Source organism: Anomaloglossus baeobatrachus, chromosome 4 (assembly GCF_048569485.1).
Source record: "Anomaloglossus baeobatrachus isolate aAnoBae1 chromosome 4, aAnoBae1.hap1, whole genome shotgun sequence".
NCBI lineage: Eukaryota > Metazoa > Chordata > Amphibia > Anura > Aromobatidae > Anomaloglossus > Anomaloglossus baeobatrachus.
In genome coordinates, this window is record NC_134356.1 from 611,944,253 (window position 1) to 611,966,026 (window position 21,774).

Here is a 21,774-nt window from a genome sequence, read left to right on the forward strand (position 1 = left end):
GTACGAGGCCCAGAAGCCACTGGACCGAGTCAAATTCACTGATTGGGGTCTGGACTTTAGGTCTTTTCCCACCCAAGACCCGACTTGAAGACAACAGCCCAACCATAGGGATAGAAAGCCACCGCCCAGGCATCGAGATCCCACGGGCCAGCGTCTGCGGGCAAAAGGGCTCTACCGGCACACACAAACCTGGGGAGCGGACTACCGTTGCTCAGGCATAGGAGTCACCATTCTACTAAAAGTGAGGTGCAGGAGAAAGGCGGAAACCACCAACCTGAAAAAGGGAGAAGCGCAGCTGGCTGCGGGCACCGTCCACCATCTTGTTTGGTTTACCAGAGACTGCAGTGTGTCTGTAATAGTGAGTACAATAGTGTCCTTGGGCAGCGCACCGCACCAAAAAGCCAGCACGCATCCCCCCCCCCTCAACACCCTCGGGCCCCCGGGACCATCACACCCTACCCACGGAGGGGTCAACACCAAGCTGCACAACAACGTCCCTGGGAGCCTAGTCAATGGCAGCGGTGGTGTCCATCCATTCACCACAACCCGTGGGTGGCGTCACAAACTAAACCCCCAAAAACAACTGCGGCCTCGATCGTGGAGCTCCCCACCGAACACCACCCCTCATGTAGCTCCAGCATCCCTTCAGAGCGACGTGACCCCAGGGTCCGTGAGGAGCTCGAGCCACCCACCGATGAGCCCGGATCCGAGCCCCGGGGCGGTACAAATACATTAGTGGAGGAGGACACAGCCAACAGCTTCTTCTTCCACCAATCACCGTGTGAGATTGAGACAGCAGGCGCAATGACATCGCTTCATCGTGTCTGCTGCACAGAGCATCAGTGCACCGAAAGCTGGAGCACAGCACCGAGGAAGGGATTGAAGTGAATATGTGGTGTTTTTTTCATGTGTGTGAAATCTGTGGCTCTATATAGGAGGGCTACGTTGGGCTCATACTGTATATATGGGGCTATGTGCGGACTCATACTGTATATAGGGGACTACATTGGGGCTCATAATGTATAAAGGGGCAATGTGCGGACTCATACTGTGTATAGGGGACTATGTTGGGGCTCATAATGTGTATAGAGGACTGTGTGGGGCTCATACTGTATATATGAGGCTATGTGGGGGCTCATACTATATGTAGGGGGCTATATGAGGGTTTATACTGTATATAGGGGACTATGTGGGGCTCATACTGTATATATGAGGGCTGTGTGAGGGCTTATACTGTATATAGATTGCCTATGTGATGGCTCATACTGTATATTGGGGATTTTGTGGGGCTCATAATGTATGTATGGGGCTATGTGTGGACTCATACTGTATATAGGGGACTATGTTCATAATGTATATAGGTGGCTATGTGGGGACTCATACAGTATATAAGGGGCTATGTTGGAGCTAATACTTTATATAGAGGGTCTATGTGAGGGTTTATACTGTATATAGGGGACTATGTGGGGCTCATACTGTATATAGGGGCTATGTGAGGGTTTATACCAGGGGTGGGGAACCTCCGGCCCGCGATGACATTTACTACGGCCCATTCCAGGCTACCCCAGTGCTCGAGCGGCACTCGCGCTTTTGCCAGCCGCCGGCCCTTTAAAATTCCAGTGCATTCTGGGTAGATGCTAGAATGTACAGGCTTTTTCCAGATCCTGATTGCCCTGACTACAGCCCGTACATTCTAGACTGAACCCGGGACTGTGCTCAAGTGCTGAGGGTTTACCTTGTGGGCGGGGTAAACAGCGCGCTGTGCTCCAGTCACAGAAGAAGAGGTGCAGCAGATGCCTCCCTGCTGTACATGCCTCCCGGACCTGTGCTGTGTGACTCCTCCTCCCCTTGTACTGTGCGTATGCAACCCATCGCTGCCCCCTCCTCTTTCCATGGCTGTGTACCCCCTGGTACTGTGTGTTGCCCCAAGTGCTGTGTAATCTGTGCAGCCTCCTAGTGCTGTCAGTGCTGCCACATAGTACTTTCCCTGCTGCCTCCTAGTGCTGTCACCTAATGCTCTCCGTGCTGCCTTCTAGTGCTCCCACTGTCAGTGCTCTTTGTGCTGCCACCTAGTGCTCTTTGTGCTGCCACCTAGTGCTCTTTGTGCTGCCACCTAGAGGTCTTTGTGCTGCCACCTAGAGCTCTTTGTCCTGCCACCTAGTGCTCTGTGCTGCCACCTAGTGCTCTGTGCTGCCACCTAGTGCTTTTTGTGCTGCCACCTAGTGCTCTTTGTGCTGCCACCTAGTGCTCTTTGTGCTGCCACCTAGTGCTCTTTGTGCTGCCACCTAGTGCTCCCTGTGCTGCCACCTAGTGCTCCCTGTGCTGCCACCTAGAGCTCTTTGTGCTGCCACCTAGAGCTCTTTGTGCTGCCACCTAGTTCTGTCCGTGCTGCCACCTAGTGCTCCCCTCCGGCTGCCACCTAATGCTCCCTGTGCTGCCACCTAGAGCTCTTTGTGCTGCCACCTAGTTCTGTCCGTGCTGCCATTTATTTCTGTCCGTGCTGCCACCTAGTGCCCCCCTCCGGCTGCCACCTAGGGCGCTCTGTGCTGCCAACTGGTGCTGTCCGTGCCCACCACTAGTGCTGTCCATGCTCAGCATCTCCTGTGATGTATACACCCCTCCTGGGATGTATATGCCTCAGCGTCTCCTGGGATGTATATGCCTCAGTGTCTCCTGGGATGTATATGCCTCAGTGTCTCCTGGGATGTATATGCCTCAGTGTCTCCTGGGATGTATATGCCTCAGTGTCTCCTGGGATGTATATGCCTCAGTGTCTCCTGGGATGTATATGCCTCAGTGTCTCCTGGGATGTATATGCCTCAGTGTCTCCTGGGATGTATATGCCTCAGTGTCTCCTGGGATGTATATGCCTCAGTGTCTCCTGGGATGTATATGCCTCAGTGTCTCCTGGGATGTATATGCCTCAGCTTCTCCTGGGATGTATATGCCCCAGCTTCTCCAGACCAAGACAAACCTGGAAAAGCAGTTGTGAGAAACAAAATGATCAATATCACCAAACATCACAGCCGCTCCAGCCACCACATTACGGGTGAGTTAATTAATTGTTTGACCAAATAAAGCCAGGTCGTTTTTAAGTTGATAATTTGGTGCGGCCCCCGAAGGTTGGTAGAAAATTCCAAATGACCCCGGCAGTAAAAAGGTTCCCCACCCCTTGTTTATACTGTATATAGGGGACTATGTGGGGCTCATATTGTATATATGAGGGCTCATACTGTATATAGAGAGGCTATGTTGGGGCTCATACTGTATATAAGGGACTACGTGGGGCTCATACTTTATATAGAAGGGCTGTGTAAGGGCTCATACTGTGTATAGGAGGTTTTCATACTGAATATGGGGAGTTGTGTATGGGCCCATACTGTATGTAGGGGCCTATGTGGGGGTTCATACTGTATATAAGGCTCCTTTCACATTGCGTTTTTCTCTACGTCCACAGGTCCCGTCGCGGCATCCGCCCGGACCGCCCCTCCCCCACTCTGCAAAGCGTGCTCCGGACGCATGCGCCCGACAGGGCCATTTACTGTTATGGAGCGCACTGCGTTAGCGTGTGCTCTGTTTTGTGCCATTTTGTGCACATAGTTGTCGCGGGCGGAGGAGGGGACGCTGCGCTCTCCCACTGCTCGGGTCCGGCTGCTGCTGCCGCTGCTCTGTGGTGGCTCGAGCGGTGGGCCGGATCCCGGGGACTCGAGCGGCGTTCCTCGCCCGTGAGTGAAAAGGGGTAGGGGCTTGGATGGTGGGGGTTTGATATTGTCCGTGACGCCACCCACGGTTGTGGTGATTTTGGGGGACACCACCGCTGCTCTAGACGGGGATCCCGGGAGCGATGACAGGGAGCAGATTTGTTGTTAGTTCTCCCCTCCGTGGGTAGGGGGTTGGTTGTCCCGGGGCCCGGTGATGGGGGTAGGGGTAGATGACAGGCGGGTTGCGGGGCCTGGTGTGGTGCAGGGTCGCAGGGGCAGCGCTGTGCCGCACGGCACGGTGGTACTCACTCAGCCAATGACGAAGACACAGTTCTCGGTAAAACACACGGCTGGATGGACGGGTCCCACTGACGGCTGCGGTGGTTTCTGCTCCCGGCACCTTGATGGTGACTGCCTTTCCCTGCACCCGTGTAGTGTTTAGTTCCGATGGGTTCCCACCGGTAACCCGCTCCCCAGCTTGGATATGGGCTGGAGGAGCCCCTTTTTGCCCACAGGCTCTGGCCCTGGGAAACGGTTGCCTTGGCGGTGGTGGTGCTTCCCTCTCACGGTTGGACGGTTGCCTTCTCACGGGACTTGGCTGCTGGGAAACCCAGGAGGTCCCCTTCGCTAACGGATTTGACAAATTCACGGTGACTCCTAGCCTTGTCAGTGTCCGTACACCCCTGCCAGATGGTGCTGACTTCACCTTGTGTATCGGTCCGGTACCGCCGGGCCACCGCCCGTCCACGGTCCTTACGGCAAACTCCGATCGGTCACTCCTGCAGACGGTCACCACCGTCTGCCAACCTTGCTGATCCGTCCGGGCCACTCACCCGGACCAACTTCAGTCTGCTCTACTGCCACTTCACTTCCTCCCACTTTCACTTCCAAAACTGAACTCTTCTGCACTCAAAACTGAACTGCTCTCTTTTCCCGCCTCCAGGACTGTGAACTCCTCGGTGGGCGGGGCCAACTGCCTGGCCCACCGCCTGGTGTGGACATCAGCCCCTGGAGGAAGGCAACAAGGGTTTTGTGTTTGACTTCGGTGTGCCTGACCGGGAGTGTGGGGTGTGTAGGTGTTGTGCTCTGTGGCCCCTGGCTTGTCCAGGGCGCCACATATATGTTTCTGCAGATGGACACCCGAACGTAGGTGGTCTACGTTCGGGTGTCCGTCTGCAGAAACGTATATGTGCACAAAATGGCACAAAACAGAGCACACGCTAACGCAGTGCGCTCCATAACAGTGAATGGCCCTGTCGGGCGCATGCGTCCGGAGCACGCTTTGCAGAGTGGGGGAGGGGCGGTCCAGACAGATGCCCCGACGGGACCTGTGGACGTAGAGAAAAACGCAATGTGAAAGGGGCCTTAGGGGCTGCGTGTGGGCTTATATGGTATATGGGGGGTGTTAGCATACTCGATTCTGCTCAAAATTAAGAGAGACAATTAATATTAATAAAACATTATTATTAACATGTTAATATTATTACTAAGCAAAATTCATTTTAGCTTATTTGTTCGGCCCTCCTCAACAGTCATGGTCTCTCATGTGGCCCTTGGGAATATGAATTGCCCACCTTTGCAATAGACCCATCATATTCTTAAAGGGTTTGTTCAAAAAAGTAAGCTGATAACTTGTCACTCATGGGAGGGGGGGGGGGCGTTCTGACTGCTGGAACCAGCACTGATAGGCAGAACAGGGCACCTTTATCCCCATTAGAATGGAGCCCTCCTCCTCCGCTCCATCCATTCCCTATGGGTGTGATGAGTGCTGCACTTGACTTTTTCCAGAAGCCCCATAGAGAATTAGTGGAACAGAGATTGTCAATCTGACCTGTCACATTATTTTGTAACATGCATAAAGATTACTTGATCTTCTGATCGGTGCGGATCCCGTTGGTGCGACACACTGATGAGTAAATTATCACCTACCTTGGCAATAGGTGATAACTTGTTTTTATTGGACAACCGCTTTAATGACAGGTAATAACAAGCCAATTCACTCATGTCCCTGTGTATTTCGCAGCTATTCCCTCTGTAAGTTGTCCAGAAATTTTCATTTAAAAGCAGAGTCCTGAGGGACAAGATGCTGATTGTCTTCCCGCTTCCAGAATGTCTAATTTGCAAATGTTTGTGGTTTATACAGAAATTATCATAACAAATGCACTAATTACTGTTGTGCAGAATGAAAGGATCCCATTATATACCTAGCCTGTCCCTGCATAATAGCCAGATGCTTCTATCACATTGTTTTATTGAAGGTCCATCAGGAGATGTTCTAAGGAATCTTCAAACAGGAGTTATTTTTTGTAAGTTACTTTTACAATGTTTAACAATTAGGGATGAGCAAACCCATGGAAGTCCAGGTTCACTGGGTTTGGCCGAAGCTTAATTAAAAGTTCAGTTCGAGACCAAAATTTGACCTCAGATCCCGAACCCCATATAAGTCAATGAGGACCCAAACTTCTGTGCTGTAAAATAGTAGTACATGCTGGGGGCTGCAAAGGAAACCAAAGTGGGGACAACTACCCTAAAAATGTGCCTATGAAATAAATAATATTGAAAAAAAAACCATTGTGCGCTCCCGCCTATTTTTGGTAACCAGCGCAGGTAAAACAGACAGCTGCGAGCTGCAACCTTCAGCAGCTGTCTGCTTTACCTTGGCTGGTTATCAAAAATAGAGGGGACAGCACGGGACCAGGCAACAGCCACCAAAGTGACATTCGCCACTGACACACTGCCCGGAACAGAGTACCCCAGTCCCTGGGCGACACACATTTAATGGAGGCTCTAAATTTGGGGCGGATGTAGGCTGCGATTTTTAGGCTACCTTACCAGCCTGATAATACCAGCCCCCAGCTGTCTAGTTTACCTTGGCTGGTTATCAAAAATAGAGGGGACAGCACAGGACCAGGCAACAGCCACCAAAGTGACATTCGCCACTGACACACTGCCCGGAACAGAGTACCCAAGTCCCTGGGCGACACACATTTAATGGAGGCTCTAAATTTGGGGCGAATGTAGGCTGCGATTTTTAGGCTACCTTACCAGCCTGATAATACCAGCCCCCAGCTGTCTAGTTTACCTTGGCTGGTTCTGAAAAATAAGGGGGACCCCATGGCATTTTTAAAAATTATTTATTTAAATAATTTTATTAAACGTGTCATGGGATCCCCTCTATTTTTGATCACCATCCAAGGTAAAGATGACAACTGAGGTTTGCAGGCCGTAGCTGTCTGTTTTACCTGTACTGGTTATCAAAAATGGGCGGGAGCCCACATCATTTTTTTCTTATTATTCACAGCAGCGCACAATCATCTTCCACATGCAATAAAACAATCAACAATCTTTATTAGCAAACGAACTGTACCCAAACGCCAAACTTGGACACAAACATTTCATAAAAGTCCGTTTTTGAGTCCGAACCCTGGACACCCGGTGTCTGGTACGAGCCCCCGAACTTTATATATCAATGTCACTTCCGAGATCGAAATATCCAAGCAGCTGTAAGTTGATTTAGGAGCCTCATGAAACATTGCAACCTCTGGTGCACCAGTGGTGCTTCCAGCTCATAGACATCCGCCATCAATTTTAACTAGTGTCTGTCTGTATTACTGTATATGTCAGAAGATAACTAGTAGCATAACTAGAGTCCGATAGACCCTGATGCAAAATTTGGACTTGGGCCCCCACCTGAATGTTGGTCAGATGTATGACGTAGCATTTTATATCCTATAAAGACATGTATTAATGCCCCCATCCTGAGCCTTTCTAGTAGTAATGCCTCTTGTCCTGGGCCCTTTGAGTAATAAATTCCCCATCTAGGATACCTTCCTGATATAATGATCTACATCCTTGGCCCCCTTCTGCTTGATCAAGCAACACTGCATTCAGCCGAGGCTCTTCAGAGCCACAGTCCTTGTGATTGGTGGAGGCCACGGCGGTGTAATAGGGGTAAAAGTTTCAACATTAGAACACTTTAGAATAATTAATTGATAGAAGTTATGATCTGAGAAGACCTACACTGTGTGCAGAATTATTAGGCAAATGAGTATTTTGATCACATGATACTTTTTATACATGTTGTCCTACTCCAAGCTGTATAGGCTTGAGAGCCAACTACCAATTAAGTAAATCAGGTGACTTGCATCTCTGTAATGAGGAGGGGTGTGGTGTAATGACATCAACACCCAATATAAGGTGTGCTTAATTATTAGGCAACTTCCTTTCCTTTGGCAAAATGGGTCAGAAGAGAGATTTGACAGGCACTGAAAAGTCCAAAATTGTGAGATGTCTTGCAGAGGGATGCCGCAGTCTTGAAATTGCCAAACTTTTGAAGCGTGATCACCAAAAATCAAGCTTTTCATGGCAAATAGCCAACAGGGTCGCAAGAAGCGTGTTGGGCAAAAAAGGCGCAAACTAAATACCTATGAATTGAGGAAAATCAAGCGCGAAGCTGCCAAGATGCAATTTGCCACCAGTTTGGCCATATTTCAGAGCTGCAATGTTATTGGAGTATGAAAAAGCACAAAGTGTGCCATACTCAAGGACATGGCCAAGGTAAGGAAGGTTGAAAAACGACTACCTTTGAACAAGAAACATAAGACAAAAAGGGCAAGACTGGGCCAAGAAATATCTTAAGACTGATTTTTCAAAGGTTTTATGGACTGATGAAATGAGAGTGACTCTTGATGGGCCAGATGGATGGGCCAGAGGCTGATCAGTAAAGGGCAGAGAGCTCCACTCCGACTCAGACGCCAGCAAGGTGGAGGTGGGGTACTGGTATGGGCTGGTATCATCAAAGATGAACTTGTGGGACCTTTTTGGGTTGAGGATGGAGTGAAGCGCAACTCCCAGACCTACTGCCAGTTTCTGGAAGACAACTTCTCCAAGCAGTGATACAGGAAGAAGTCGGTATCGTTCAAGAAAAACATAATTTTCATGCAGGACAATGCTCCATCACATGCATCCAATTACTCCACAGCGTGGCTGGCCAATAAAAGGTCTAAAATATGAAAAAATAATGACATGTCCCCCTTGTTCACCTGATCTGAACCCAATAGAGAACCTGTGGTCCCTCATAAAATGTGAGATCTATAGGAAGGGAAAACAGTATACCTCTCGGAAGTGTCTGGGAGGCTGTGGTGGCTGCTGCACGCAATGTGGATCGTAAACAGATCAAGCAACTGACAGAATCTATGGATGGTAGGCTGTTGAGTGTCATCATAAAGAAAGTTGGCTATATTGGTCACTAATTATTTTGGGTTCTGTTTTGCATGTCAGAAATGTTTATTTCTAAATTTTGTGCAGTTATATTGGTTTACCTGGGGAAAATAAACAAGTGAGATGGGAAGATATTTGGTTTTTATTAAGTTGCCTAATAATTCTGCACAGTAATAGTTACCTGCACAAACAGATATCCTCCTAAGATAGCCAAATCTAAAAAAGAACCCACTCCAACTTCCAAAAATATTAAGCTTTGATATTTATGAGTCTTTTGGGTTGATTGAGAACATAGTTGTTGATCAATAATAAAAAAAATCCTCTAAACAACTTGCCTAATAATTCTGCACACGGTGTATGAAAACATAAAGAATTATTTAGGAAGCTGACTAATGCTGGTGGGAACTGAACCTTCGTCCTTCTTTAATTTGTGGGAGTGGATTATCAAGAAGTGATCCCAACCATATAATCCCGAAAAATGCTGATTTATATTACCATAATGTCATTACACAACAGATAATATTTTGTAGGCCACTCACTAAATTGAGAGCAGACCTTCCTGACGATAATCCTGAGCTTTTCTCAAACCTCCGCTCGCCCAGGATCTTTGAACAAATACAATGGTCTGTCATACCCAATTTAACCAACCGCAAAGCCTAATCACCATACCGGTAACTGAACGAGCGGTTATTCTGCAGATGACAACACGACTAATATCAGCCGTCCTTTGTGTGCCATGCGGAAGGTTTAACATGACAGCGCGGAGCTGGTGGAGACCACAGAATTCAACGTGGCTGCTGAGAAATGAATGGCAACATAAATAGCTCACGCACTTGTCTTTCGCAGATATGTTATCAATGTCATGGCATTAGCGGTAACTTGTCATGACACGCAGAGCAGCGCACCAAGTCGTCTGTGTTTTCTCTCATCATTAACGCCTTGTTAGTTACAATGGATCACAAGATACATGAAATATGGCAGGAGCAATAGGATAAGCTGTAGGCAACCTCAGATTTATACAGAAAACTGCAACAAATGATGTCCAATTTGCATTATTAGGCTATGTGCACATCAATGTCTGTTCTTACATCCGTTTTTTTCTCATGTGGTTATTCCTTTCGTTTTACACTTGTTTTTTTTCGTTATTCATTTTGAAAAACTGAAGCAGATTGTCTAAACTATTTTCTTGGTCCATTGCCTTTTAGTAATGGATTATTTAAAAACTTTGATGGAAAGCTGAAGTACAAAGTCTGCCTTCTATAACAATTTTCTCCTAAAGGAGGAGAAAAAGGAACAGGAGACAGCGCAGTGTTAATGAAAATGTAGCATTAATGATAGCCAAATTAAAATATTAAGATTGCACTCACCGACCCACTGTCATGTGGTGTTCAGGTCCAAACTCATTAGGTGTCATGGCGGCGTCAGGCTCTGTTTACACTGCAGAATCTGACAGGCAACCTGATGTTTCCTAGTTGTTTTGTCAGAGTTGGGCATCAGCTGTTTCATGTGCGCTGTTCCTCAGTCCTGCAGAAGTTAATTCCTGCTGACCTGGGCTACTCTGCTGGGAGCTCAAGTTGCTATTTACCAATCACAGCCGTCTCCTTCTTAGATAAAATTCTGTACATTACTACTCAGGGCCGATTATAATATCACGAGGTATGAAGTGACAGAACAGGAGCTTCTAGACTGACCCTCATACTTGAGACCTTAAGCTGTCCCTTATCTCAGAGGTAGGCTTGATGGTAGCCAGGTCTGAGCCCCCAGCGTGACCCTGCCTCCTGTCCGAGCCCTAATGGGGGAGAAGGGAAGTAAGATCCAGGTGCACTTGAGCACATAGGATTGCTGCCGACTACAGTGATGTGATCCCGGTCCAGTATGCTGCTGACACACAAAGCTGTGGATGGATTCCTCCCTTAGAACTTCCGCAGAAGATTAAAGCAACCCAATAAAGGTGAAGTTGCGCACTTCAGGATCCATGGTGACTTCTGAAGTTTTATTAAAATTGCTCATACAAGTTTTGGCCCCAAGTGAGTTTTCATCAGGCATCTCTCTGCCACAGTGTTTTTCCGTCCGTTCCGGCAATAGTGCAGATGAGATTTTTTCACAACCAGGCCACATTACATTGTCTCACTGTGCTCTTCATACTCTTCTCTATCTGCTCATGCGCTGTGTGTGAGAAAACCACTGTGTGATATACCCAATGAAGGCTCACTTGGGCCCGAAACGCGTTTTATGAGCAATTTTAGTAAAGGTATCGCCTCTGAAATCACCACGGATCCTTTTGGTGTCACAGAGCGCGACACTTCAAATTTTTTTGGTTGCTTTATAGTCTCTCTTCTTTATTTCAACCGTTCTATACTGATCCCCATAGACTTTAATGGCCGAATCTGATCCACAAAAAGAATGAAAATTTCACCTGCTCGGAGTCTCGTACCAGCCACACGGATCTTTTTGTAAAACTGATGTGTGTAACTCTATATATCAATGTGCTGACCACGAAAAATTAAAACATGCAGCACTCAAACGTACAACTGATGTGTGAATGAATGAAGCCTTTTGGAGATTTTTCGTTCAGGATCTCAGGAAAGATGAGTGACATCATGTTTGGGAGCTGAAATGGCCATATAATTGCCCAGCTGTCGACATGACAATACAGAAAAAGAGGCCTCATGCACAAAATTTATGATAGCAGCTGAAAAATCTCACAGTTGTCAGAATATGGATGGAAACACAAACAGAAATTTGATCCACGACATTTATATTAGAGAGTACTGTGCATTGTGAAGTGCTTTGTTTTCCCTGCAGCAGGTAAAAATATTGCTTTTGCCTTATGATAACATATTATTATGGTAGATCTCAGCAAAAGGGGCGGACATATCATTGGTGTAGCCCTCAGAGGTTGGGGGCCCATTTTACCTCCAAAGCAGGTGTTGTGCATTTTGATGAGTTCTTGGACTGCAAAGGGCCCATATATTGTCTTTGCACAAAGGCACTCCTGTCTGTGTCCACAAGTTAGACCTTGCAAGTTAAGCTTGTCTCAGGGCTAAAGCCTACAGCCCCCCCCCCCATACATTTTAGGTATCGGTGGGCTGACTGATGATTCAGCCAATCGGTCGGCATTAGCTACATTGACCAACTCTTCCACACATTGGTCAACATTTGATGCGCCAATCCTGATGTTTTGCCTGGCTCTTCCCGGTTGCCCTGGAAATCGGGGTAATATTTATTGGGGTTGTTGTCAGCTGTGTAATGTCAGCTGGCATCAATCCCAGGAGTTAATCATGGATCTGCCAATTCTGGGGCAGCTACTGGTATTCTTAGGCTGGAAAGGGCCAAATAATCATGGACTTTCCTAGCCTGATAATACCAGCCCTCAGCTGTCTGCTTTAACTTGGCTTGTTATCAAAAATAGGGGGGACCCCAAGTTATTTTTTTAAAATAGTTGTTTATTTATTTAGTTCCCAGCAGCGACCTGGGAGTTCAGCTTTTTTCCCTATGCTGTTCCCATTCCATTTGCCTGGTATTTCCATCCATTTCAGTGCAATATGCACATAGAACCACGAGCAGTTCTGGGTATTTATTGCTAGTCCCTGCCTAACAGTCCCAGCCTATAGTGGCATATTACTCGCCTCAGGGCTTTGGGGTACTCGCTCCCGGGCGGTGTATTGCTGGGATGTCACTGGGTGGCTATTGCCCAGTACCGAGACCCTGGGGGTCGCTGGAATGGGCTATGTACAAGGGAGTAATTATAAAGTTTCATCGTGATGCCACTTGTGGGTTGCGGCAATTTAGATGGGGCCGCCGCTGCAGTTTCTTGCTGCTGGGGCTGATGATAATGGCAGCTTGGGTGTTGGGCCCTCCGCAAGTAGGGCCAGGGCCCAGGGGATAGATGATGGTATTAGGTGCAGAAAGAAGGCAGGCCACCCAAAGGATTGCAGTGTAACTGGTTTCTTTACTCACAGCATTGTTACCGCTTACACTCCGAAGAAGGCTGGTCTTGACCGCTGGTCCCCTTAGTCCCAGTGCCGGTGTGGTGACCTGGTAGCTTCTTTCCCCTGCACCTGTCTCTGGTTGGTGGGTCCCTGGTGGGTCCCATGGAACTTCTGGGGGTCCCCTCCTGGTTGTCTTTTAGTCTTAGTCCGCATGACAGGTAGCTTGAACCCTGTGGGGTCGGTTTTTCGGTTCCTGTTCCCCGGTTGTCCTGTTGCTACTGTGTCTTTAAGGTCGGTGAGGCCCTGGATGGTCCCCTCACTGTGCAGATTTCATCAGGTCTGCCTGAAGTGTTTTCCTGACCTAGAGCTCTGTACCCCGTTGGTGCTATGGTTCCGGGAGTACTCCGCCATACTCCACCGGCAACTACACACCTGGGCCCTCAGGTCACCACTACATGCTGGTACCGATTGTACGGTTATGTCCGTCTCCTCTCGCCTCCACTTACTGACTGTCTGACCTCTCCCCCCTGGTTGTCAGTAGTGGACTGGATCGGTTCCACCCATAGGTGGCCATCCATTGGGTCCAACCCTAGCCTGTCACCAGTCTTTGGGAACAAGAAAAACAGGGATTAGAATGAATGTTTTGGTGTTACCGGCACTGGTCTTCTGGTTCCCTGGGGGTAGGCCCTGCATCCTGGATAGGATGGAGTTCCCTGTAGCTCCTGATGGCTTCAGGGGCACTACACATTGATATTGGGATCTTTAGAGAAAGTATTTCTAAAGATCCCACATGATATGCTAATGAGGCAGCAACTAGTTGCAAAGTCGGCCCCCTTTGCATGTTAGTACGCACCTGTGGGCATGCTAATGAATGAGCAGCGTCAGAGAATGGTTATGCTTACCTATTTGCTGCCATCGCGTCCGAGTCCTGGATTTCGTCTCAGTGCGTGTGTAGTGTCGCGGGCGGGGAGGAGGGTGTCGGCACACTACGCTCACCCCTTCTGCTTGGGTCCGGCAGCTGCTCAGTGGTGGCTCGAGCTGTGGGCTGGATCCCGGGGTTTTCTCGAGCGACACTCCTCGCTCTGAGTGAAAGGGGTTTTTTTTGTTGGGTGTGGGGATTGTTATAGTTCGTGACGCCACCCACGGTTGTGGTGATTTCACCACCGCTGCTCAATACGGGGATCCCGGGGATGGTAATGTGGAGCAGCCAGGTGTTGTGTTGCCCCTCCGTGGGCAGGGGTTGGTGATCCCGGGGCCCGGTGATGGTTTGTGAGGTGCGGGGCCTGGTGGGCGCAGGGACGCGGGGGCAGCGCTGTGCCTTGCGGCACTGTGGTACTCACTCAGCCTGAGACACGGACACAGTTTGTACGGTAAACCAAACGGCTGGTAGGACGGTCCCACAGACGGCTGCACCTGCACTCCCGGTAGGTGACGATGATGTCCCTCTTCCTTGCACCTATGGTTGACTTGTGGTAGCGGTGGATTCCCTCCGGTTACCCGCTCCCCGACTACAATCTGGGCCGGAGGAGCTCTACACTTTGCCCGCAGGCGCTGGCCCTGAGAAACTGGTGCCGTGGCGGTGGCGGTGTCTCTCCGGTTCGGGTTGGGCTGTTGCCTTCAATCGGGACTTGGTTGTTGGGGGATCTACGTCCCCTTCACTGACGGATTTGGCAAATCTGGCGACTCCTAGCCTTGCCGGGGTCCGAGAGGCCCCTGCCCTGGTGCTGACTGTCCTTCGGAACACTGCTCCAGACCACCGGGCACACAGCCAACGGGGTCCTTCCAGGAACTTCCAAACGGTCCCCCTCCAGACAGTCACCGCCGTCGCTGACCTTGCTGTTCTGGCCCTACACAAAGCTGGACCCTTCAGGCTTTCTTTCTTCGCTGTCACTTCACTTGCTTTCCTCCTTTTCCACTTTTCTACTTTCACTACTTGTTTACTCCTTCACTAGCTCCTCACTCCTGCTCCTCCCTTAGCTAACTGCTGTTTACTCCTTCATGTCCCTCACTGGACTGCCTGGTTTTCCCGCCTCCAGAGTTGTGAGCTCCTCGGTGGGCGGAGCCAACCGCCTGGCCCACCCCCTGGTGTGCATCATCAGACTCCTGGAGGAAGGCAACAAGGATTTGTAGTTTGCATGGTGTGCCTACCTGGAGTGTGGGGTGTGGTGGTGTTGTGACCTGTGACCCCTGGCTTGCCCAGGGCGTCACATTCCCCCTTAGCAAAATGCAGACCGTCCGCGGGCTGCCGTCCTACACTGGTTTTATTTTTCTGAAAAGGGGTAACAAGGTTAAGAAAACGTGAATAACATTTTTAATAACTCTTCCCAAGACGGGAGGCACATTTACTTTTAACGTTACAAACGGTTTACGGTCACGGTTTCCGCTCTCTCCCACCCAAGCAACCTGGCCCTGATGCTGCCCCTAAAGCCCAGGCAGCACCCCTTGACCCACAGTCCAGCACAAGTTACCCGAGCAGGATCTGTCCTTCCCTCCAGAGGGTGGCCACCGGTTCCTTTGGTGGCTGGGCCCTAGCCTGCTCTGCTCAGGGCCCTCCCTCCAACCTGCCTCTCCGGAGGCGGCACTGCGGAAAACGGTAACCAACATATTTACAAGCCACTTAACGTTTGTGGTTGCCCTGCAAGTTCACGGGCTTGTCCATAAGGAGTCCCTTATGCAACTTTTAAACGGTCCCCACGGGGACAACGGTGCTGGCTCCAGCCGGTTCAATCATTACAGACAATCTGGTAACTGCTTCTTGGATTAATCATTTTCATCATTCTCAGAACTTTCAACTTTTCAACAAACAAACAACTCTGTGGTGGTCCCAACGGGGACGGTGCAACGGGCATCCGCTGCCCTACTCCGGTCCTTCTGCTGCTTCATCCGAGGGAGGGGGTGCAGAGCTCACCCTGCTCTCGTTGCTGCCCCTGAGCTTCACATCCAGGGCAAACCACCCCCTCTCTCCGCAGTGTCGGGTATACCGCACCATGTCTCCCGGCATGAGGTTACGGCCAGGATGCTCCTCGGGCAGATGGGCATTCACATCCCGCCGGGCTACAAACACTTCGGCCTCCAGGCCCGGTTCATATATAAATCCATAGCCCCAGCGGACATCAAACCGCCTCACCTGCCCCTCATACAACGGGCCCCGGACACGGAAGGTCGCCTGCCGAAGATTTTCCTTCTCCCGAATGGCTCGGGCCACCAGCTCGGCTTTCCTTCTCTCCCTCTCCGCGATCTCCAGGCCCAGCTTTGTCGGCTCCCTGTCCCAATATGGCGCTGCTGCCAGCGCCGGCGCACGGGTCGGGCCCCGCGGGACATCCAGAACGTTACCCACTGTCAGGAAGGTGGGCGGCGTATCCCGCGGTGTCATGGCCTTGGGCGCTGCCTTGCAGCAACAACCCGGCGCCACCTCAGCCGAGGTGTAGGGGATGGGCACAGGGGCTTTCCGCAGCTGGGCCTTCGGCTCGGAGCGGGTCATCGGCTCCGGCTCGGGAAACTGCTCGGGGACTGTCTCTGGCACAATCTTCGGGGTCTTCCATGGCAACACCTCCGGTTTGCTACGGGCTCCGGCTACAGGTCGGTCCGCTGGGGCGGACGGGCTGGGTATCGCTACCGGTTGCGGTGGTAGCGGGCCTAGTGGCGGAGTCACGGCCCCCGAGACGGGTGGCGAGGGAGGCAACGGGGGGAGAGGGCTTGGACCGGGTCCCTCAGCCGCAGCGACCAGTCCCTCCGGGACATAGGGGCGTGGGTCACTCACCCTCCCTTCCTCCGCTTCCTCCTCGCGTCTCCGCACGGTGGCTATAACATCCGCCATGTCGGTCTCCCACTCCTCCAAGAGGAGCTGCATTTTGACCTGCAGCCTTAGATGGAGCTGCGCGGTCCGGATTTCCACCCAGGCTGCGGTTCCCGGTGCGGGGGCCACGGTGCTTCGGGACGGCATCCACATGGCGTCCCTCTCTCTTTCTTCCAGGAACGGTATGTTTGCAGGGTCCTGGCGTCCCTGCTTTTATAGCTGCAGCTACATCCGTCCAGCCGCCATCGCGTCCCCCTTAGCTCTTTCCGGCCCCTCCTCTCTCGGGGCGGGGTTTTGGCCTTCGCGCCTCTACTGCTCGAAGACGCTCGAGCGGGAACTTTTCGCGCCAAAGATGGCGGCTTCTGAAATTTTTCTGCCGGATACCTCCGGCGGTAACAAGGCGCACCTCTACCAGACGGCAGAGCGGTAAGATCCTGTTCGTGACGCCAAGTTTTCGCGGGCGGGGAGGAGGGTGTCGGCACACTACGCTCACCCCTTCTGCTCGGGTCCGGCAGCTGCTCAGTGCTGGCTCGAGCTGTGGGCCGGATCCCGGGGTTTTCTCGAGCGACACTCCTCGCCCGTGAGTGAAAGGGGTTTTTTTTGTTGGGTGTGGGGATTGTTATAGTTCGTGACGCCACCCACGGTTGTGGTGATTTCACCACCGCTGCTCAATACAGGGATCCCGGGGATGGTAATGCGGAGCAGCCAGGTGTTGTGTTGCCCCTCCGTGGGCAGGGGTTGGTGATCCCGGGGCCCGGTGATGGTTTGTGAGGTGCGGGGCCTGGTGGGCGCAGGGACGCGGGGGCAGCGCTGTGCCTTGCGGCACTGTGGTACTCACTCAGCCTGAGACACGGACACAGTTTGTACGGTAAACCAAACGGCTGGTAGGACGGTCCCACAGACGGCTGCACCTGCACTCCCGGTAGGTGACGATGATGTCCCTCTTCCTTGCACCTATGGTTGACTTGTGGTAGCGGTGGATTCCCTCCGGTTACCCGCTCCCCGACTACAATCTGGGCCGGAGGAGCTCTACACTTTGCCCGCAGGCGCTGGCCCTGAGAAACTGGTGCCGTGGCGGTGGCGGTGTCTCTCCGGTTCGGGTTGGGCTGTTGCCTTCAATCGGGACTTGGTTGTTGGGGGATCTACGTCCCCTTCACTGACGGATTTGGCAAATCTGGCGACTCCTAGCCTTGCCGGGGTCCGAGAGGCCCCTGCCCTGGTGCTGACTGTCCTTCGGAACACTGCTCCAGACCACCGGGCACACAGCCAACGGGGTCCTTCCAGGAACTTCCAAACGGTCCCCCTCCAGACAGTCACCGCTGTCGCTGACCTTGCTGATCTGGCCCTACACAAAGCTGGACCCTTCAGGCTTTCTTTCTTCGCTGTCACTTCACTTGCTTTCCTCCTTTTCCACTTTTCTACTTTCACTACTTGTTTACTCCTTCACTAGCTCCTCACTCCTGCTCCTCCCTGAGCTAACTGCTGTTTACTCCTTCATGTCCCTCACTGGACTGCCTGGTTTTCCCGCCTCCAGAGTTGTGAGCTCCTAGGTGGGCGGAGCCAACCGCCTGGCCCACCCCCTGGTGTGCATCATCAGACTCCTGGAGGAAGGCAACAAGGATTTGTAGTTTGCATGGTGTGCCTACCTGGAGTGTGGGGTGTGGTGGTGTTGTGACCTGTGACCCCTGGCTTGCCCAGGGCGTCACAGTAGCGCCCCTGAAGCCATCAGGCACCTACAAGGTACTGCATCCTCACCAGGATGCAGGGCCTACACCCAGTGACCCAGAAGACCAGTGCCGGTAACAAACAAAACATTACAGTTAATCCCTGTTTTTCCCCATAGACTGGTGACAGACTAGGGTTGGAACCAATGGATGGCCACCGAGGGGTGGAGCCGATCAAGTCCAATAGACGACCAGGTGGGAGGGGGCAGACAGTAGAGAGTCAGTAAACAGATAACAAGATTATACAGCTCACCACTCAGTATAAATGTCCATCCATGGAAGAAGCCAGACAGTGCACGGAAAACAAAGGCTGAAAAACTTGCAGAAAAGGGGGTGCAGTCCGGCAACAAAAGATGTCTTCATTCAGGGAAAATATCCATCATTAAAATCCCGTTTATTAGTGCTAATTAAAATCTATTACACATACAGACATGGGGACGCGGTTGACGCGTTTCGGAAGAGAGTCTTCCTTAGTCGTAACTAAGTACAGAGCCAGTAGTCAGTCGGTGACAGCGAGATTTAGCGGAAGCACTGACAGGAGTGTGATGGTGACCTAAGGGTCCAGGTGTGTGGTTGCCGGTGGAGTACGGTGGAGTACTCCCGGAACCATAGCACCGACGGGGTACAGAATCCTAGGTCAGGCAAATGCTCCAGACAGACCTGATAAAATCTACACAGTGAGTGGACCATCAAGGACCTCACTGACCTTGAAGTTCGGGAGATAGTAGCAACTGGAGAACTGGGGAACCGGACCAGAGAAACTGACCCCACAGGGTTCACGCTACCATCATACCGACTAAAGTTGAGAGACTACCGCTCCAAGCCACGGGGACCCACCATCCAGAGACCGGTGCAGGGGAAAGAAGCCACCAGGTCATCACACCGGCACTGGGACTAAGAGGACCAGCGGTCAAGACCAGCCTTCCTCGAGTGACCAGTTTCCAGCTTACTGTGAGTAGAGGAACCAGTTACACTGCAACTCCTTGTGTGGCCTACATTCTTTCTGCACCCATCAACATCACCTATCCTCTGGGGCCTGGCCCTAATTGTGGAGGGCCCAACATCCAGGCTGCCACTAACACCAGCCCCAGTAGTGAGAAATGTGCAGCAGCAGCTCCACTAATTAGCCGCAACCCGCAAGTGGTGTCACGATTTACACTTTTACCTAATCTCCCCTGTAAATATGTGATGCCCTGGCAAAACCAGGGTGTCACAGAGGTTTGCATCCATCTTTTTGGTGCAGATCTCACTCTCCCCTGGGGAGTTTCCAACACAGTTACACACAACACCAGTGGGAGGAGCTGAGAGATCTGAAGTGTCTGGGAGGGAACTATATAGGGAGTTTCCAGTTTGCAGTGAGCAGTCAGTCTGCAGGAGGTGTGGAGTCTGGAAGGAGCTCCGGCGTGGAGCTGGGGAGAGGGGCAGTAAGGGCCTCAGGAATAGGCCAGCCGCTTGCTGGGAACCCGAAGTGGACCGGGACAGATAGTGGCCCGCCTGTGCCGACTGTCGAAACCCGGTCCGGACCCGTGCACGGAGCAGACACAGACATCAGGCAGGAGAAAAGCACCTGAATTACACCCCTGGGTGAGGGGCCCGTCCTCACAGCATCCGAGGGCACCAGTTACCAGGAATTTGGTAAATTCCTGGACTCGTGTCAGTTATTGCCTTATATCATGAGTACTCCTGCACCACCTGGTCCAAGCCGTGGACTGCACTCGGCAATCCAGGACACTGAGCCCCGGGGCATCCACCCACCCCTACCCACGGAGGGGTTAAACAACCAACTGCCACTCCATCGCCCCCGGGTGCTCTCTAACCACGGTGGTGGTACGCCATATTACCACACACCATGGGTGGCGTCACAAAGAATCCACAGCAATCCCCGTACATATACGTCCCCTTTTATTTGAGTGTCCGCGCGACCCCCGGGTCCGGAAACCCCTCGAGCCACTTCGGATCCGGATCCGTGCAGCCCAACTGCTGACGTGGAAGCGGCACAAATACACCCCTTTTAAAAAGCATCCCAAGGGTCACGGAACAGGGCAACGTCCACCCAGTGACATCTCCCCAGCAGTACATCGCCCGGGACCGAGTACCCCATAGCCCTGGGTGACACACGCATGATCCCAGACTTTTTTTCCTGCGCACTATGAAGCCGTGTGTACAAGTCCTGCGTTCAAACCCATGTAGTGCGCATGACTGGAAGTCCAGGATCATGCTCACTGAGCCGAAATCCAGGACTCGGACTCAATGGCAGTGTCGCGGGCGGGGAGGAGGGTGTCAGCACACTACGCTCACCCCTTCTGCTCGGGTCCGGCGGCTGCTGCTCAGTGGTGGCTCGAGCTGTGGGCCGGATCCCGGGGGTTCTCGAGCGGCACTTCTCGCCCGTGAGTGAAAGGGGGGTTGTTGGGTGTGGGGATGATTATTGTCCGTGACGCCACCCACGGTTGTGGTGATTGCACCACCGCTGCTCAGTATGGGGATCCCGGGGATGGTGATGCGGAGCAGCCAGGTGTTGTGTTGCCCCTCCGTGGGTAGGGGTTGGTGATCCCGGGGCCCGGTGATGAGATGTGAGGTGCAGGGCCTGGTGGGCGCAGGGACGCGGGGGCAGCGCTGTGCCCTGCGGCACTGTGGTACTCACTCAGCCTGAGATGTTGACACAGTTTTTACGGTAAACCAAACAGCTGGAAAGACGGTCCCACGGACGGCTGCACTTGCTCTCCCAGTAGGTGACGGTGATGTCCCTCTTCCTTGCACCTTTGTTTACTTGTTGGTCGCGATGGGTTCCCACCGGTAACCCGCTCCCCGGCTTCAAGCTGGACCGGGGGAGCTCTACTCTTTGCCCGCAGGCGCTGGCTCTGAGAAACTGGTGCCTTGGCGGTGGCGGTGTCTCTCCTACACTGGTTGGGCTGTTGCCTTCAATTGGGACTTGGTTGTTGGGGGATCTGCGTCCCCTTCACTGACGGATTTGGCAAATTATGGCGACTCCTAGCCTTGCCGGGGTCCGAGAGGCCCCTGCCCTGGTGCTGACTGTCCTTCGGAACACTGCTCCAGACCGCCGGGCCACTACCCGTCCGCGGTCCTTCCAGGAACTTCCAAACGGTCCCCCTCCAGACAGTCACCGCCGTTGCTGACCTTGCTGACCTGTCCTGCACACAGCTGGACTACTTCAGGCTTTCTCTCTGTCACCACTCTTGCTTTCCTCCTTTTCCTCCTTTACCACCTTACTTCCTTTACTTCGCTTGTTTACTCCTCCACTTAGCTCCTCACTCAAGCTCCCCCTGAGCTAATCTGCACTTGAGCCCTGCCTGGGCTAATCTGCCTGGTACTTCCTGCCTCCAGAGCTGTGAACTCCTCGGTGGGCGGAGCCTGGCCCACCCCCTGGTGTGAATCATCAGACT